This window comes from Hypanus sabinus, chromosome 7 (assembly GCF_030144855.1).
Source record: "Hypanus sabinus isolate sHypSab1 chromosome 7, sHypSab1.hap1, whole genome shotgun sequence".
Classification (NCBI taxonomy): Eukaryota; Metazoa; Chordata; class Chondrichthyes; order Myliobatiformes; family Dasyatidae; genus Hypanus; species Hypanus sabinus.
Window position 1 is genome coordinate 99,694,548 of NC_082712.1, and position 17,834 is coordinate 99,712,381.

A 17,834-nucleotide genomic window follows, 5' to 3' on the forward strand; every position below is an offset into this window, starting at 1 on the left:
CCCACACACCCACACAGTACGGACCCACACACCCACTCAGTACGGACCCACATACCCACTCACCACCGACCCACACACCCACACAGTACGGACCCACACACCCACTCAGTACGGACCCACATACCCACTCAGTACGGACCCACATACCCACTCACCACCGACCCACACACCCACACAGTACGGACCCACACACCCACAGAGTACGGACCCACATACCCACTCAGTACGGACCCACACACCCACTCAGTACGGACCCACACACCCACACAGTACGGACCCACACAATACATACCCACTCAGTACGGACCCACACAATACATACCCACTCAGTACGGACCCACACACCCACTCAGTACGGACCCACACACCCACACAGTACGGACCCACACAATACATACCCACTCAGTACGGACCCACACACCCACTCAGTACGGACCCACACACCCACTCAGTACGGACCCACACACCCACACAGTACGGACCCACACCCACTCAGTACCGACCCACACACCCACACAGTACGGACCCACACACCCACTCAGTACCGACCCACACACTCACACAGTACGGACCCACACACCCACTCAGTACGGACCCACACACCCACTCAGTACGGACCCACACACCCACTCAGTACGGACCCACACACCCACACAGTACGGACCCACACACCCACTCAGTACGGACCCACACACTCACACAGTACGGACCCACACACCCACACAGTACGGACCCCACACCCACACAGTACGGACCCACATACCCACACAGTACGGACCCACATACCCACTCACCACCGACCCACACACCCACTCAGTACGGACCCACATACCCACTCACCACCGACCCACACACCCACACAGTACGGACCCACACACCCACAGAGTACGGACCCACATACCCACACAGTACGGACCCACATACCCACTCACCACCGACCCACACACCCACACAGTACGGACCCACACACCCACACAGTACGGACCCACACACCCACTCAGTACGGACCCACATACCCACTCAGTACGGACCCACATACCCACTCACCACCGACCCACACACCCACACAGTACGGACCCACACACCCACACAGTACGGACCCAACACCCACTCAGTACAGACCCACATACCCACTCACCACCGACCCACACACCCACTCAGTACGGACCCACACACTCACACAGTACGGACCCACACACTCACACAGTACGGACCCACATACCCACACAGTACGGACCCACATACCCACTCACCACCGACCCACACACCCACACAGTACGGACCCACACACCCACACAGTACGGACCCACACACCCACACAGTACGGACCCACATACCCACTCAGTACGGACCCACATACCCACTCAGTACGGACCCACATACCCACTCACCACCGACCCACACACCAACACAGTACGGACCCACACACCCACTCAGTACGGACCCACATACCCACACAGTACGGACCCACATACCCACTCAGTACGGACCCACATACCCACACAGTACGGACCCACATACCCACACAGTACGGACCCACTCACCCACTCACAACCGACCCACTCACCCACTCAGTACGGACCCACACACCAACTCACCACCGACCCACACACCCACACAGTACAGACCCACACACCCACTCAGTACGGACCCACACACCCACTCAGTAGGGACCCACACAATACATACCCACTCAGTACAGACCCACACACCCACTCAGTACGGACCCACACACCCACACAGTACGGACCCACACAATACATACCCACTCAGTACGGACCCACACACCCACACAGTACGGACCCACACACCCACACAGTACGGACCCACACAATACATACCCACTCAGTACGGACCCACACAATACATACCCACTCAGTACGGACCCACACACCCACTCAGTACGGACCCACACACCCACACAGTACGGACCCACACAATACATACCCACTCAGTACGGACCCACACACCCACTCAGTACGGACCCACACACCCACTCAGTACGGACCCACACACCCACTCAGTACGGACCCACACACTCACACAGTACGGACCCACACACCCACTCAGTACGGACCCACACACTCACACAGTACGGACCCACACACTCACACAGTACGGACCCACACACCCACTCACCAACGACCCACATACCCACACAGTACAGACCCACACACCCACTCACCAACGACCCACATACCCACACAGTACGGACCCACACACCCACACAGTACGGACCCACACACCCACTCAGTATGGACCCACACACTCACACAGTACGGACCCACACACCCACTCAGTACGGACCCACACACTCACACAGTACGGACCCACACACCCACTCACCAACGACCCACATACCCACACAGTACAGACCCACACACCCACTCACCACCGACCCACATACCCACACACCCACTCAGTACGGACCCACACACCCACTCAGTACGGACCCACACACCCACTCAGTACGGACCCACACACCCACACAGTACGGACCCACACACCCACTCAGTACGGACCCACACACCCACTCAGTACGGACCCACATACCCACTCAGTACGGACCCACACACCCACACAGTACGGACCCACACACCCACACAGTACGGACCCACACACCCACTCAGTACGGACCCACACACCCACTCAGTACGGACCCACATACCCACTCAGTACGGATCCACACACCCACTCAGTACGGACCCACACACCCACACAGTACGGACCCACACACCCACTCAGTACGGACCCACACACCCACACAGTACGGACCCACACACCCACTCAGTACCGACCCACACACCCACTCAGTACGGATCCACACACCCACACAGTACGGACCCACACACCCACACAGTACGGACCCACACACCCACTCAGTACGGACCCACACACCCACACAGTACGGACCCACACACCCATTCAGTACCGACCCACACACCCACTCACCACCGACCCACACACCCACACAGTACGGACCCACACACCCACACAGTACGGACCCACACACCCACTCAGTACGGACCCACACACCCACTCACCACCGACCCACACACCCACTCAGTACCGACCCACACACCCACTCACCACCGACCCACACACCCACACAGTACGGACCCACACACCCACTCAGTACGGACCCACACACCCACACAGTACGGACCCACACACCCACTCACCACCGACCCACACACCCACTCAGTACCGACCCACACACCCACTCACCACCGACCCACACACCCACACAGTACGGACCCACACACGCACTCAGTACGGACCCACACACCCACTCACCACCGACCCACACACCCACACAGTACGGACCCACACACCCACTCAGTACGGACCCACACACCAACTTACCACCGACCCACACAGTACGGACCCACACACCCACACAGTACGGACCCATACACCCACTCACCACCGACCCACACACCCACTCAGTACCGACCCACACACCCACTCACCACCGACCCACACACCCACACAGTACGGACCCACACACCCACTCAGTACCGACCCACACACCCACACATCACCGACCCACACACCCACACAGTACGGACCCACACACCCACACAGTACGGACCCACACACCCACACAGTACCGACCCACACACCCACACAGTACGGACCCACATACCCACTCAGTACGGAACCACACACCCAGACAGTACGGACCCACACAATACATACCCACTCAGTACGGACCCACACACCCACTCAGTACGGACCCACACACCAACTCACCACCGACCCACATACCCACTCAGTACGGACCCACACACCCACACAGTACGGACCCACACACCCACTCAGTACGGACCCACACACCCACACAGTACGGACCCACACACCCACTCAGTACGGACCCACGCACCCACACAGTACGGACCCACACAATACGTACCCACTCAGTACGGACCCACACACCCACACAGTACGGACCCACACACCCACACAGTACGGACCCACACAATACATACCCACTCAGTACGGACCCACACACCCACACAGTACGGACCCACACACCCACACAGTACGGACCCACACAATACATACCCACTCAGTACGGACCCACACACCCACTCAGTACGGACCCACACACCCACACAGTACGGACCCACACAATACATACCCACTCAGTACGGACCCACATACCCACTCAGTACGGACCCACATACCCACTCAGTACGGACCCACATACCCACTCAGTACGGACCCACACACTCACACAGTACGGACCCACATACCCACACAGTACGGACCCACATACCCACTCAGTACGGACCCACATACCCACTCAGTACGGACCCACAAACCCACACAGTACGGACCCACATATCCACTCAGTACGGACCCACACACCCACTCAGTACGGACCCACACACCCACTCAGTACGGACCCACACACCCACTCAGTACGGACCCACACACCCACACAGTACGGACCCACACACCCACTCAGTACGGACCCACACACCCACTCAGTACGGACCCACACACCCACTCAGTACGGACCCACACACCCACACAGTACGGACCCACACACCCACACAGTACGGACCCACACACCCACTCTGTACGGACCCACACACCCACTCAGTACGGACCCACACACCCACTCAGTACGGACCCACACACCCACTCAGTACGGACCCACACACCCACTCAGTACGGACCCACACACCCACACAGTACGGACCCACACACCCACACAGTACGGACCCACACACCCACTCAGTACGGACCCACACACCCACTCAGTACGGACTCACACACCCACTCAGTACCGACCCACACACCCACTCACCACCGACCCACACACCCACACAGTACGGACCCACATACCCACTCAGTACGGACCCACACACCCACTCAGTACGGACCCACACACCCACTCAGTACGGACCCACACACCCACACAGTACGGACCCACACACCCACTCAGTACCGACCCACACACCCACTCACCACCGACCCACACACCCACTCACCACCAACCCACACACCCACACAGTATGGACCCACACACCCACACAGTACGGACCCACACACCCACTCAGTACGGACCCACACACCCACACAGTACGGACCCACATACCCACTCAGTACGGACCCACACACCCACACAGTACGGACCCACACACCCAGTCAGTACGGACCCACACACCCACACAGTACGGACCCACACACCCACTCACCACCGACCCACACACCCACACAGTACGGACCCTCACACCCACACAGTACGGACCCACACACCCACTCACCGCCGACCCACACACCCACTCAGTACGGACCCACACACCCACTCAGTACGGACCCACACACCCACTCACCACCGACCCCCACACCCACACAGTACGGACCAATGCACCCACCCACTGCAGGCGCACTCACCACAGGTGGGTTGCTGAATGTCTCATGTTGGTAACAGTGCCTTTTCCTCAATACCTCAGAGGTACCAGTCTGTTTTCGTAGATCCAGCAACAAGCAACCACCCAACACTGGACTGAGTGCTGAGGAGCTGTAGCCATGACTGCCACGCTCCCTACACATGCCACAGAGTAGGTGCGCTTACCCTCCACTGTGGCAGCACCCTGCGTCACATACCTTCCTCCTCATGATCCATCTCCCGTGGACTAGGACACAGAGTGCACAATTCCAGAGATGCTCCACGTCCCGAGGTGTATCCCTCTTAGAGAGCAGTCAGGAGCGAGCTCACGTTGACAGAACGTCAGCCTGGGTCCACCAGGGCATCTTTCTACAATGAGCCGGGGAGGGGGAGTGGGATACTGCATTTATGAGCGGACAAACGGCAGGCAGGACAGAGAGAGCCTCGCCAGGCACTGCCAGAGTTGCTCAGGCCACTAGTAAACAGCAACTGAGGGTAGCCAAAGCTTGCTGTCCCTGTAAATGTCACACGTGTAGTCGAACCAGCTACCTCATCCACCTTGTCAGCCTAGCCAATCCACTTCAGGCCAAGCCCCCCGACCTGCAAAGTTCTTGTCCGTGGAAGGCAGCGAATGGGACTCTGGTGCCCAGCACAGGGTGTAGCTCTTAACTCCTGCATTATGACATATCAAAATGACTCCCCTCCCCCCACCCAAACCAAAATAACCTGGGGCTGGCCAAGAGCCCACAGCTGTGTCAAATGGCCCTTGCTCGACCCCCCTCCCCACGCACACGCCGGACAGTCTGCAGCCCAGCCCCCACCCTCTCTGCCACAGCCTATCAGTCAATCACTTAATGAGCTCAGTCAAGGGCCGGCCCCACAGCTGCTGGGAGACATAGGTACCGGCCACAGGCTAGTCCAGGGGTCGGCAACGTTTACCACTAAAAGAGCCAATATGGACCCATTTCCCACAGAAAAGAAAACACTGGGAGCCACAAAATGAAATAACACTGCATACAACGGGTTTTTTTTGCCTTTATGCTATGTATAAACAAACTATAATGTGTTGCATTTTTGAAATTGATGAACTCCTGCAGAGAAAACGAAATTACATTTCTGCATGCAACAAAAACATTTTGAACTCCGAAAAAAAGACGTTGGGTTGAAGGTTACTACATAGGTAGCCTACCTTGGATCGAAGAATTAAAAGAAAGCGCGCACTGGCGGGTGTCAGGCATTGGCAGTGGTGATGTATATTAATAGCGATAAAAAACACGTTGTAGCGGTGTAGCGCTACACGCAGCGCTAAAATAAAGACTGCAGTCAAAGGTAACTTTATTCGAACTAAACAGCCTTGCTTTTAAGCCTCCCTCAACCCAGCCCCCATGGACGCAGATGCTGCAAAAGACGCGTACTCACAAACCCCCGTAGGCTATCTCCCTTAGCCGGAATGCTGGCTAATTGTGAGGAAATGTGTCGCCACACTTAGATTGTACAAGATCACCATAATCTTCAAATTTAGAATTACATTTCAAAAGCTAACAAACTAACATAAAATACATTTTAATTAAATACTGACCAATTATTTCCCAAAGCCACAGGGAGCCGCAGCACAGAGGTGAAAGAGCCACAAATGGCTCGGGAGCTGCAGGTTGCCGACCCCCGGGCTAGTCAAATCCCTCAACCACCAGCTGGGAGAGCGGTTGAGGGCACTGGCCTGCACAGACCCATCACTGGCAAACAGCGCATCACTGTCAGAGAGTGTCCCACACTTGCACAGAGTGGCCAGCAAGGGCCCAGCACTGGCAGAGAGTGCTCCACAGCCCCCACACCCCACTTGCAGATATCACACCGCACTGGCGGAGCCACACACACGCCGGCTGGCAGAGAGCACTCTGTGGAGGCAAAGTGCCCTGTATCAGCCATACACTCAGACAGAACCTCACACTGGCCAGGCACTGACAGCGGTCGATCTGCATTAGCAGAAAGTTCTCCATACTGGCCAGGCACAGGCAGAGAGCGCTCTGTGGTGCCAAAGTGCCTGTACTGCCCACACTGGCAGAGAGCACCCAGCACTAGTCTGGCAGTGACATACAGCACCCCACACTGGCAGAGGGTGTCCTACACAGGCTGACAGTGCCCCAAACCGTCCAAGAAAGGACAGCACTGTGGGAGAGGCAGTACTGAGGGAGGCAGTTCTGGCAGAAGGGTTCCATGGGAGTTGAACTCCATCTGCTACAATGTCTGCCCCAAGCATAACACACTGAGCTCTACGAGTTCCATGGTCAGGGATATGTATAAGATGCCAGCAAACGTCATGGGTACATATGCTGCTGACATCCCAGAGGGTGGAAAGGATCCTAATCATGAAGGATAGAGAACAGGACTGTTCGGAAGTGCTTTATAAAGTGAGGGTTAGACCACAGATGGATCCCTGTGTGAATTTTGATCACCAGAGTACAGGGACAGGGTGCAGGGGCAATTCCCCAGGATAGCCCTGAGATGGGGTGGTTCATTCATGGAAAGGGAGGTTGGATGCTGTGGAGTGGAGGAGACTGATGGAAGACCTGACTGAGGTGCACAGTGCTATGTGGAGGCATAGATAAGCTCGATAGAAGCAAGTTTTTCCCAAAAGGAAAGGCATCTAAAACCAAAGAGCTCACTCAAAGAAGTAAAACACTTTAAAGGAATTTGAGGAATTGTTTCCCCAAGAGGGACACACTACCGGAGGGCTGGTGGGGGTAGAGACTCATGCAAGAATCAGAATCACCAAGGCAGTGGCTTAGACAGTAGAGACAGGCGGATGAGTAACGCCACACACAGATTAAGGGTGGAATGGGTCGAATTCTCATCATGTGACCACGTGCGGGGGCAAACCCAGACATTCCCATCCAACCCTAGAACTGCTCCAGCCAGGAATTCCTCACTCCAGGGGCTGTGGGGAACAGAGATATCTGGGTATTATGGGAACTGTAGATTTGGGGAGAGTGCAGGGAACATCACAGAGGTTGGTTTGCAGTGCCAACTCTCACCCCCTTGGGCTGCTCCAGGTACTGCATAACCAGAGATCTTCCCTTGTGCTACAGTCCAGTTCCTCAGGATCCTGCCCAAGGTGCAGCAAAAACGGACCTCTCCAATGCAAGGTAAGGCCTCGGAAGGCGTAGGTCTTCACAGGTAGTACATGCTGTTGACCAGCAGGTGGTGCTGCTCAACAGCCTGGGGAGAGGATCCAGCGATTGTAAGGGGTATCAAGCGGAGGAGAGCGGTTCCCTAGCCTCCGTCAGGGCAAGGACGACAGATGAAGGTCTTCTGCAAACACCTGGTGGGTGAGGGGTGGGGCAGGATCCAGGGAAGCAGGAACTTACATTCAATTATCCCATTCCTCCAACTACCTGCCCTAGATGAGCTGAGCCCTACTCCTATGAGCCCAGGGACCATACATTGTCCTCTGTCCCACCCAGAGGTGGGGGGGGGGGCTGCAGCAGTGTAGACCCACAGACAGAAATATAGAGATGGTATAATGGAACAGGTACACATGATACGGGTACACACCAGGCAGTACTGTATACAGGACACAGGAACACACAATACAGGCACACACCAGGCAGCACCATACACAGGATGCAGGTACAGACAGCACAGATACACCCGAGACAGTACTGTACACACCATACAGGTAGACCCCAGGCTACAGCATACATACCACCTAACTCCCAATACCTGTCCATTTACCCAAAGCCTGGTCACAGGTCAGCAGTGTGATGGAACATGCTTCACTTGCCTAAACAACTGCAGGCTGAACAATACTCAACACCGCACAGGCTTGTCCACTCCTCACCCACCACTGACACACACAGGCTTGTCCACTCCTCACCCACCACCACCGACACACACAGGCTTGTCCACTCCTCACCCACCACTGACACACACAGGCTTGTCCACTCCTCACCCACCACCACCGACACACACAGGCTTGTCCACTCCTCACCCACCATCACTGACACACACAGGCTTGTCCACTCTTCACCCACCACCGACACACACAGGCTTGTCCACTCCTCACCCACCACTGACACACACAGGCTTGACCACTCCTCACCCACCACCACCGACACACACAGGCTTGTCCACTCCTCACCCACCACTGACACACACAGGCTTGTCCACTCCTCACCCACCACCACCGACACACACAGGCTTGTCCACTCCTCACCCACCATCACTGACACACACAGGCTTGTCCACTCTTCACCCACCACCGACACACACAGGCTTGTCCACTCCTCACCCACCACTGACACACACAGGCTTGTCCGCTCCTCACCCACCACCGTCACACACAGGCTTGTCCACTCCTCACCCACCACTGACACACACAGGCTTGTCCACTCCTCACCCACCATCACTGACACACACAGGCTTGTCCACTCCTCACCCACCACTGACACACACAGGCTTGTCCACTCCTCACCCACCACTGACACACACAGGCTTGTCCACTCCTCACCCACCATCACTGACACACACAGGCTTGTCCACTCCTCACCCACCACTGACACACACAGGCTTGTCCACTCCTCACCCACCACCACCGACACACACAGGCTTGTCCACTCCTCACCCACCACTGACACACACAGGCTTGTCCACTTCTCACCCACCACTGACACACACAGGCTTGTCCACTCCTCACCCACCACCGACACACACAGGCTTGTCCACTCCTCACCCACCACTGACACACACAGGCTTGTCCACTCCTCACCCACCACTGACACACACAGGCTTGTCCACTCCTCACCCACCACCACCGACACACACAGGCTTGTCCACTCCTCACCCACCACTGACACACACAGGCTTGTCCACTCCTCACCCACCACTGACACACACAGGCTTGTCCACTCCTCACCCACCACTGACACACACAGGCTTGTCCACTCCTCACCCACCACCACCGTCACACACAGGCTTGTCCACTCCTCACTCACCACCGTCACACACAGGCTTGTCCACTCCTCACTCACCACCACCATCACACACAGGCTTGTCCACTCCTCACTCACCACCACTGACACACACAGGCTTGTCCACTCCTCACCCACCACCGTCACACACAGGCTTGTCCACTCCTCACTCACCACCACCGACACACACAGGCTTGTCCACTCCTCACCCACCACCACTGACACACACAGGCTTGTCCACTCCTCACTCACCACCACCGACACACACAGGCTTGTCCACTCCTCACCCACCACCACTGACACACACAGGCTTGTCCACTCCTCACCCACCACCACTGACACACACAGGCTTGTCCACTCCTCACCCTCCACTGACACACACAGGCTTGTCCACTCCTCACCCACCACTGACACACACAGGCTTGTCCACTCCTCACTCACCACCGACACACACAGGCTTGTCCACTCCTCACCCACCACTGACACACACAGGCTTGTCCACTCTTCACCCACCACCACCGACACACACAGGCTTGTCCACTCCTCACTCACCACCACCGACACACACAGGATTGTCCACTCCTCACCCACCACCGTCACACACAGGCTTGTCCACTCCTCACCCACCACCGTCACACACAGGCTTGTCCACTCCTCACCCACCATCACTGACACACACAGGCTTGTCCACTCCTCACCCACCATCACTGACACACACAGGCTTGTCCACTCCTCACCCACCACTGACACACACAGGCTTGTCCACTCCTCACCCACCATCACCGACACACAGGCTTGTCCACTCTTCACCCACCCCCACTGACACACACAGGCTTGTCCACTCCTCACCCACCACCATCACACACAGGCTTGTCCACTCTTCACCCACCCCCACTGACACACACAGGCTTGTCCACTCCTCACCCACCACCACCGACACACACAGGCTTGTCCACTCCTCACCCACCACCATCACACACAGGCTTGTCCACTCTTCACCCACCCCCACTGACACACACAGGCTTGTCCACTCCTCACCCACCACCACCGGCACACACAGGCTTGTCCACGCCTCACCCACCACCGTCACACACAGGCTTGTCCACTCTTCACCCACCCCCACTGACACACACAGGCTTGTCCACTCTTCACCCACCCCCACTGACACACACAGGCTTGTCCACTCCTCACCCACCCCCACTGACACACACAGGCTTGTCCACTCCTCACCCACCACCACTGACACACACAGGCTTGTCCACTCCTCACCCACCACTGACACACACAGGCTTGTCCACTCCTCACCCACCACTGACACACACAGGCTTGTCCACTCCTCACCCACCACTGACACACACAGGCTTGTCCACTCCTCACCCACCACCTCCGACACACACAGGCTTGTCCACTCCTCACCCACCACTGACACACACAGGCTTGTCCACTCCTCACCCACCACCACCGACACACACAGGCTTGTCCACTCTTCACCCACCACTGACACACACAGGCTTGTCCACTCCTCACCCACCACCACTGACACACACAGGCTTGTCCACTCCTCACCCACCACTGACACACACAGGCTTGTCCACTCCTCACCCACCACTGACACACACAGGCTTGTCCACTCCTCACCCACCACCACCGACACACACAGGCTTGTCCACTCCTCACCCACCACTGACACACACAGGCTTGTCCACTCCTCACCCACCACTGACACACACAGGCTTGTCCACTCCTCACCCACCATCACCGACACACACAGGCTTGTCCACTCCTCACCCACCACTGACACACACAGGCTTGTCCACTCCTCACCCACCACTGACACACACAGGCTTGTACACTCCTCACCCACCACCACCGACACACACAGGCTTGTCCACTCCTCACCCACCACTGACACACACAGGCTTGTCCACTCCTCACCCACCACCACCGACACACACAGGCTTGTCCACTCCTCACCCACCACTGACACACACAGGCTTGTCCACTTCTCACCCACCACTGACACACACAGGCTTGTCCACTCCTCACCCACCACCGACACACACAGGCTTGTCCACTCCTCACCCACCACTGACACACACAGGCTTGTCCACTCCTCACCCACCACTGACACACACAGGCTTGTCCACTCCTCACCCACCACCACCGACACACACAGGCTTGTCCACTCCTCACCCACCACTGACACACACAGGCTTGTCCACTCCTCACCCACCACCACCGTCACACACAGGCTTGTCCACTCCTCACCCACCACCGTCACACACAGGCTTGTCCACTCCTCACTCACCACCGTCACACACAGGCTTGTCCACTCCTCACTCACCACCACCATCACACACAGGCTTGTCCACTCCTCACTCACCACCACTGACACACACAGGCTTGTCCACTCCTCACCCACCACCGTCACACACAGGCTTGTCCACTCCTCACTCACCACCACCGACACACACAGGCTTGTCCACTCCTCACCCACCACCACTGACACACACAGGCTTGTCCACTCCTCACCCTCCACTGACACACACAGGCTTGTCCACTCCTCACCCACCACTGACACACACAGGCTTGTCCACTCCTCACTCACCACCGACACACACAGGCTTGTCCACTCCTCACCCACCACTGACACACACAGGCTTGTCCACTCTTCACCCACCACCACCGACACACACAGGCTTGTCCACTCCTCACTCACCACCACCGACACACACAGGATTGTCCACTCCTCACCCACCACCGTCACACACAGGCTTGTCCACTCCTCACCCACCACCGTCACACACAGGCTTGTCCACTCCTCACCCACCATCACTGACACACACAGGCTTGTCCACTCCTCACCCACCATCACTGACACACACAGGCTTGTCCACTCCTCACCCACCACTGACACACACAGGCTTGTCCACTCCTCACCCACCATCACCGACACACAGGCTTGTCCACTCTTCACCCACCCCCACTGACACACACAGGCTTGTCCACTCCTCACCCACCACCATCACACACAGGCTTGTCCACTCTTCACCCACCCCCACTGACACACACAGGCTTGTCCACTCCTCACCCACCACCACCGACACACACAGGCTTGTCCACTCCTCACCCACCACCATCACACACAGGCTTGTCCACTCTTCACCCACCCCCACTGACACACACAGGCTTGTCCACTCCTCACCCACCACCACCGTCACACACAGGCTTGTCCACGCCTCACCCACCACCGTCACACACAGGCTTGTCCACTCCTCACCCACCACTGACACACACAGGCTTGTCCACTCCTCACCCACCACTGACACACATAGGCCTGTCCACTCCTCACCCACCACTGACACACACAGGCTTGTCCACTCCTCACCCACCACCTCCGACACACACAGGCTTGTCCACTCCTCACCCACCACTGACACACACAGGCTTGTCCACTCCTCACCCACCACCACCGACACACACAGGCTTGTCCACTCTTCACCCACCACTGACACACACAGGCTTGTCCACTCCTCACCCACCACCACCGACACACACAGGCTTGTCCACTCTTCACCCACCACTGACACACACAGGCTTGTCCACTCCTCACCCACCACCACTGACACACACAGGCTTGTCCACTCCTCACCCACCACCACTGACACACACAGGCTTGTCCACTCCTCACCCACCACTGACACACACAGGCTTGTCCACTCCTCACCCACCACTGACACACACAGGCTTGTCCACTCCTCACCCACCACCACCGACACACACAGGCTTGTCCACTCCTCACCCACCACTGACACACACAGGCTTGTCCACTCCTCACCCACCACTGACACACACAGGCTTGTCCACTCTTCACCCACCCCCACTGACACACACAGGCTTGTCCACTCCTCACCCACCACTGACACACACAGGCTTGTCCACTCTTCACCCACCACCACTGACACACACAGGCTTGTCCACTCTTCACCCACCACTGACACACACAGGCTTGTCCACTCCTCACCCACCACCACTGACACACACAGGCTTGTCCACTCCTCACCCACCACTGACACACACAGGCTTGTCCACTCCTCACCCACCACTGACACACACAGGCTTGTCCACTCTTCACCCACCCCCACTGACACACACAGGCTTGTCCACTCCTCACCCACCACTGACACACACAGGCTTGTCCACTCTTCACCCACCACCACTGACACACACAGGCTTGTCCACTCTTCACCCACCACTGACACACACAGGCTTGTCCACTCCTCACCCACCACCACTGACACACACAGGCTTGTCCACTCTTCACCCACCACTGACACACACAGGCTTGTCCACTCTTCACCCACCTCCACTGACACACACAGGCTTGTCCACTCCTCACCCACCACTGACACACACAGGCTTGTCCACTCCTCACCCACCACCACTGACACACACAGGCTTGTCCACTCCTCACCCACCACTGACACACAAAGGCTTGTCCACTCCTCACCCACCACCACCGACACACACAGGCTTGTCCACTCCTCACCCACCACTGACACACACAGGCTTGTCCACTCCTCACCCACCCCCACTGACACACACAGGCTTGTCCACTCCTCACCCACCACTGACACACACAGGCTTGTCCACTCCTCACCCACCACCGACACACACAGGCTTGTCTACTCCTCACCCACCACTGACACACACAGGCTTGTCCACTCCTCACCCACCACCACCGACACACACAGGCTTGTCCACTCCTCACCCACCACTGACACACACAGGCTTGTCCACTCCTCACCCACCACCACCGACACACACAGGCTTGTCCACTCCTCACCCACCACTGACACACACAGGCTTGTCCACTCCTCACCCACCACCACCGACACACACAGGCTTGTCCACTACTCACCCTCCACCACCATCACACACAGGCTTGTCCACTCCTCACCCACCACCACCGACACACACAGGCTTGTCCACTCCTCACCCACCACCACCATCACACACAGGCTTGTCCACTCCTCACCCACCACCACCGACACACACAGGCTTGTCCACTCCTCACCCACCACCACCGACACACACAGGCTTGTCCACTCCTCACCCACCACCACCATCACACACAGGCTTGTCCACTCCTCACCCACCACTGACACACACAGGCTTGTCCACTCCTCACCCACCACCACCGACACACACAGGCTTGTCCACTCCTCACCCACCACCACCGACACACACAGGCTTGTCCACTCCTCACCCACCACCACCGACACACACAGGCTTGTCCACTCCTCACCCACCACCACCATCACACACAGGCTTGTCCACTCCTCACCCACCACCACTGACACACACAGGCTTGTCCACTCCTCACCCACCACCACCGACACACACAGGCTTGTCCACTCCTCACCCACCACCACCGACACACACAGGCTTGTCCACTCCTCACCCACCACCACCGACACACACAGGCTTGTCCACTCCTCACTCACCACCGTCACACACAGGCTTGTCCACTCCTCACCCACCACCGTCACACACAGGCTTGTCCACTCCTCACCCACCACTGACACACACAGGCTTGTCCACTCCTCACCCACCACCGACACACACAGGCTTGTCCACTCCTCACCCACCACTGACACACACAGGCTTGTCCACTCCTCACCCACCACTGACACACACAGGCTTGTCCACTCCTCACCCACCACCACCGACACACACAGGCTTGTCCACTCCTCACCCACCACTGACACACACAGGCTTGTCCACTCCTCACCCACCACCACCGTCACACACAGGCTTGTCCACTCCTCACCCACCACCGTCACACACAGGCTTGTCCACTCCTCACTCACCACCGTCACACACAGGCTTGTCCACTCCTCACTCACCACCACCATCACACACAGTCTTGTCCACTCCTCACTCACCACCACTGACACACACAGGCTTGTCCACTCCTCACCCACCACCGTCACACACAGGCTTGTCCACTCCTCACTCACCACCACCGACACACACAGGCTTGTCCACTCCTCACCCACCACCACCGACACACACAGGCTTGTCCACTCCTCACCCACCACCACTGACACACACAGGCTTGTCCACTCCTCACCCACCACCACTGACACACACAGGCTTGTCCACTCCTCACCCTCCACTGACACACACAGGCTTGTCCACTCCTCACCCACCACTGACACACACAGGCTTGTCCACTCCTCACTCACCACCGACACACACAGGCTTGTCCACTCCTCACCCACCACTGACACACACAGGCTTGTCCACTCTTCACCCACCACCACCGACACACACAGGCTTGTCCACTCCTCACTCACCACCACCGACACACACAGGCTTGTCCACTCCTCACCCACCACCGTCACACACAGGCTTGTCCACTCCTCACCCACCACCGTCACACACAGGCTTGTCCACTCCTCACCCACCACTGACACACACAGGCTTGTCCACTCCTCACCCACCATCACCGACACACAGGCTTGTCCACTCTTCACCCACCCCCACTGACACACACAGGCTTGTCCACTCCTCACCCACCACCGTCACACACAGGCTTGTCCACTCTTCACCCACCACCACTGACACACACAGGCTTGTCCACTCCTCACCCACCACTGACACACACAGGCTTGTCCACTCCTCACCCACCACTGACACACACAGGCTTGTCCACTCCTCACCCACCACTGACACACACAGGCTTGTCCACTCCTCACCCACCACTGACACACACAGGCTTGTCCACTCCTCACCCACCACCGACACACACAGTAAGAAGAGTGTTCCAGCTACAGAACACACTGCAACAACTCACCAAGACTCCTCAGACAGGAACTTCCAAATCCAACACCTCTACCAGTTGGAAGGACAAGAGCAGAAACCACTTAGAGAACCAGTTGCCCTATTACAGGAAGCATTCAGAGGCCTTGGAGAGTGTGCAGAAGTGGTTCATCAGGATGCTGCCTGGATTAGAGAGCTCAAGCTCTAAGGAGAGTTTGAACAAACTTGGGTTGTTTTCTCTGGAGCGGAGACCTGATAGAGCTTTATAAGATTATGAAAGGCATAGATAGAGCAGTTAGACAGTATCTATTTGCCAGAGTTGAGATGTCTACCACCAGAGGGAATGCATTTAAGGTGAGAGGGGAGAGTTCAAAGGAGAAATGTGGGAGTTTTCTTTTTTACACCAAGAGTGATGGGTGCCTGGAATACACTACGAGGGGTGGTGGAGGTGGCAGATACAACAGGGCTGTTTACGATGCTCTTAGATAGACACATGGATATGCATGAAATGGAAGGATATGGACATTGCGTAGCAAGAAAGTGGTTTTAATTGGGCATTTGATTACTAAATGGTGGTGGGTTGGGTATAGATACGTCTCTACCAAAGGAGGTGTCAGGTGCTAGACTGCAGGTCG

General features: G+C 57.2%; 1 protein-coding gene across 6 annotated transcripts in view; it reads right to left on the reverse strand.

Moving 5' to 3' along the window:
• Positions 1–17,834, reverse strand: part of LOC132397051 (calmodulin-binding transcription activator 2-like) — a 221,645-nt gene that overhangs the window by 116,450 nt on the left and 87,361 nt on the right. The gene's annotated exons all lie outside the window — the stretch shown is intronic.